This window comes from Juglans microcarpa x Juglans regia, chromosome 1D, assembly GCF_004785595.1.
Source record: "Juglans microcarpa x Juglans regia isolate MS1-56 chromosome 1D, Jm3101_v1.0, whole genome shotgun sequence".
Classification (NCBI taxonomy): Eukaryota; Viridiplantae; Streptophyta; class Magnoliopsida; order Fagales; family Juglandaceae; genus Juglans; species Juglans microcarpa x Juglans regia.
In genome coordinates this window covers 34,506,936-34,511,731 of record NC_054594.1, presented here as the reverse complement: position 1 = coordinate 34,511,731, position 4,796 = coordinate 34,506,936, and the positions used below count along the sequence as shown (strand labels likewise).

Below are 4,796 nucleotides of genomic sequence, written 5' to 3'. Positions count from 1 at the left end.
AATATGGCTTCCATTACCAAGGAGATTGAGATGGAGATTCTCCCATGCATTAATCCGCATCTACAAGGACGGCTCTATTGATCGACTCTTGGACTCTCCCATTGTGCCTCCTCCCCTTGATCAAGATCTTGAAACTGGCGTCTCTTCAAAGGACATCATCATTACACAGGACCCTCCTATCTCTGCTCGTCTCTACCTCCCAAAACTCGACCAAACCCACCTCCAAAAGCTCCCCATCTTGGTTTACTTCCATGGCGGAGGCTTCTTCTTCGAGTCTGCCTTCTCCCATGACCACCTTCGGTACCTAAATAGTTTGGTTGCTCAAGCACAAGCTGTGGCTGTTTCGGTTGAGTATAGGCTTGCTCCTGAGCACCTCCTCCCCATTGCTTACGAAGATTGCTGGGCCGCCCTCCAATGGGTTGCTGCTTCCAACTGATCCATAAATAGGACTACTGGCGGTGCCGATTACAAAGAGCCACGGTTGAATCGCGTTGACTTTAAACGACTTTTCATTGGTGGAGATAGTGCAGGAGCCAACATCGTGCACAATATGGCCATGCGAGCTGGCGTTGAGAGCTTACCTGGTGATGTTAAAATTCTAGGAGCCTTTCTTACCCACCCTTACTTCTTGGGTTCAGACTCAATATCAGGGTCGGAGATGGATCAGCCCAGTGCAAGTCACATCAACAAAGCTGTGCCCAACTTGGTTTGGAACTTTGTATACCCATCTGCACCTGGTGGTATTGATAATCCAATGATCAATCCAACGGTTCCAGGAGCCCCGAGCTTGGCTGGACTTCGATTGCTCGTGACTGTGGCCGAGATGGACGTGATGAGGGTCGAGGTGTTGCTTACTATGATGCAGTCCGGAAAAGCAGCTGGAAAGGAGAAGCTGAGTTGGTTCAAGTGGGCGCGCGGAGAGGATCACGCTTTTCACATCTTGCATTTTGACAATCAGAGTGCCAAGGATTTGATCAAAGGCTTGGCTTCTTTTCTTAATAAGTAGATTATTTTTTTCTTGAATTATGTTTTGGAAGGTGGGCCATTGTTTGTTGGTAAAATACACAGTAATAAGATAAAAAGCTAAAATAAAATTAAAAATTGAAATGAAATTAGTTTGGATTGAGGTATATATGAAGGGTTTCTAAAATTTCAAAAGGGCCTATATATCTCGGACTCAATTTTTCCTTTTTACCAAATCTCATTATTCTTTTTATCAGCACAACTTTTAGTAGTACTTCACTACCTTCCTCAAATTCTAGTTCCCGTCTCTGCTGATTTGCATATTTCTTCTACCTCTCTTGTGCAGCAGTAAGTTTTTTCTGAATAATTGAAATTTTCTCGAACATATCCTGAATAATTTCTTGTCCCATTATTTTGCGCTCTCCAACTTCATCTCAATAGAGGTGATCTACACTTATGTCTGTAAAGAACTTTATATGGTGCTGCCTGAATACTCTTCTGGTAACTGTTAGTATAGGCAAACTCAATGAGGGGTAAATATCGCATTCAGTTGCCCTTAAACTCCATAACACATGCCCTGAGCATATCCTCCAAAATTTGAATTGCCCTCTTCGATTGACCATTTGTCTGAGGATGAAAAGCGGTGCTATAGGTCAGCTGAGTTCCCAACTCCTTTTGTACATTTCTCTAGAATGCTGAGGTGAAACATGTATCTCTGTCAGAGACAATCTTAGATGGTACCCCATGTAGTCCGACAATCTCTTTCACATACAACTCTGCCAATTTATCGGTGGAGTATGCCATCTGAATAGGAATAAAGTGAGCTAATTTTGACAGTTGATCAACAATCACCCAAGCTGCATCTTGACCTCCCCCGGATACAAATCCCTCATCCCACTTCCAAACTTGTATAGGAAGTGGTTGAAGTGTACCTGAGGGTCTTTGATGTTCTGCCTTAACTTGTTGACACATCAAACATTGTGCTACATAATTTATCACTTCTCGTTTCATACTATTCCACCAAAAGTGTTGTTTCAAATCCCGATACATCTTAGTACTACTTGGGTGAACCGTGTACAGTGAACGATGGGCTTCTCTTAAAATCAAATCCCTAATCTCTCTGTCATTAGGTACACAACTAAACCTCAGGGTACCGTCATCTGATACTGAATAGTTAGGTATCTTGCCTTCTGATACCTCCAACTTTTACTTCATTAATTTTGTATCACCAACTTGAGCGACCTTAATCCGATCTATCAATGTTGAACAACCTAAGGTCAAACTACTTAATTTAGCTTGGGTATCTCTGATCATCTCAATACCTACATGCTCCACATCCAACAATATGTGCTTTTGGGATGTATACATTGTAGCCAATGTAACAGAAGACGATTTCCAACTTAAAGCATCTGCTACAACATTTGTCTTACTCGGATGGTAATTAATATTGCAATCATAGTCCTTCAGGAGTTCCAACCATCTGGGTTGTCTCGTATTCGACTCTTTTTGTGTAAAGAAATATTTCAAGCTCTTATGATCAATATAAATCTCACACTTCTCACCATGAAGATAATGTTTCCATATCTTCAAGGCAAAACCACTGCTGCAAGTTCCAAATTGTGGGTCAGGTAACTCTGCTCATAATTTTTCAGTTGTCGGGAGCCATATGCAATGACTTTCTTGTGTTGCATTAAAACACAACCCAATTCCTTAAGTGAAGCGTCACTATATATGATAAATCCTCTATCTCTCGAGGGAATTGTAAGAACTGGTGCAGCAGTCACTAGTCTTTTCTTCAATTCTTGAAAACTCGTCTCACACTCATCTGTCCATAAAATCTTCTCGTTCTTCCTTGTCAACTTTGTCACCGGTGCTGCAATACTTGGAAACCCTTCTACAAATCTTCCGTAGTAACTGGCAAGACTAAGAAACTTCGTACCTCATTAACATTACTAGGCTTAGCCCATTTCACCACTACTTCAATTTTTGCTGGATTCACTAAAATTCATTTTCCTGACACCACATATCCTAGGAATGCGATCTCTTGTAACCAAACAAAATTCACACTTCTTGAATTTCACATACAGTTTCTTTTCTCTCAATACCGTAAGGGCTATCCTTAAGTGGTCCTCGTGTTCTTTATGACTTTGAGAGTGAATAAGGATATCGTCAATAAAAATAACCACAAACCGATCCAAATAGTCCTTACATACTTTGTTCATAAGGTCCATTAAAGAGGCGGGGGTATTAGTCAAACCAAAAGGCATAACAAGTAATTCATAATGCCCATATTGTGTCCGAAAAGCTGTCTTCTGAACATCTGTCTCCTTAACTCTCATACGATGATATCCAGATCTCAAGTCTATCTTGGAAAAGACCTGTGCTCCTTGTAGCTGATCAAATAGATCATCAATCCGAGGTAAGGGGTATTTGTTTTTAATAGTCACCCTATTCAGTTCTCTATAGTGATCAATACATAATCGCATAGACCCGTCCTTCTTTTTCACAAAAAGTATTGGAGCACCCCATGGGGAAACATTGGGGCGTATGAAATCCTTCTTTTTGTAAGTTTTTCTTAAATACATTTTAACATTTTTGTATGAAAAATTCGTTCTTAAGAATATTCAAGACTTCTACAATTATCAAAGTCTAAAATATATAGTTAAACCAATGCAACAGACTTCTAATCGTCATATGACTTGAACTAACTTTATGTCTACACATAATTGAGCTCAAAACTGTATCTCGCTCTCTAATTCGAATAGGTTGGAAGGCCATAGCATATATAAAAATCAAACTTACCGAATAAAAAGCTTAAGTAGTAATTAATATTACCGGTGAAGATTTATTCTCGTCCAATTATTCCATTGCTAAACAAAAAGCCGTTTAATGAACGTAATAATCAAACCCTAGTACTGGTGCATGCGGCTTCTGAAACTAATTTACTCATTTGGCAAAACGGGCACAATTATCATGCGCTGTGTTCATTAAGCTTGATGATGTTACCATCCATGTCTCTCACTGTACGTTTTCACTCACAAGGAAATAATTTGCCAGAAGATTTGCAGGATTCCGGCCGAAACCTTCTGAGAATTATCATGTCGTCTATATATATCATATAATGTACTACTTACCAATTAAGGGAGAAAGTTTAAGAGGAAGTTACGCTTCATATATATATAGTTTATTTTTAAAATTAGGAATAGAAGGAAATAAATTAGATCTCCTAGAACATCTAATGATTTTGCCACGTAGAATATTATATATTCAAACCTCACTCATTTAGTTTGAAAATATTAAGTTGAAGTTTTATACCCTAGATGTTGTAAGCATGATCTCTACGTATAAAAAATAACCATGAAAGCAAGTATTTTTAATTTTTTTTTTTACCAAACTTCAAAATGGGTCATTCATTCATGTAAAAGTCAATGACAACCCCTTTTGACTGAATTGTATAAACGTCTAGATAATTTTTTTTTTTAAGAAAAATCGATTTTTTTAGAAGAAAAACCAGTTAGGTAGGTAATAAGTTATTTTTAATTTAAACGAATACAGAAATTTATAAAAAAATATTTGTTTTAACTTTTATCCAATTCAGCCAAAAAGGATTGTTAATTGGCCAGTCATCATGATATTGATGCGATTCTTACTAATGCAGGAGGAATACTTGGAGGATAAATTAATGACACTTGTAACGTATAGAATGTGTAAGTGTCATGCACATATTTTAATAAAAATAAATAAATTAATATAAAATTTATATGAAAAAAATTAATTTTTTAATAATAGATTTTACTCTTTTTCAAAAGGAGTATGCGATACTTGCATAACTC

General features: G+C 37.7%; 1 pseudogene; it reads left to right on the top strand.

Moving 5' to 3' along the window:
- On the top strand, positions 1 to 1,006 carry LOC121248968 (annotated as a pseudogene).
- The last annotated feature ends 3,790 nt before the right edge of the window (positions 1,007 to 4,796 follow it).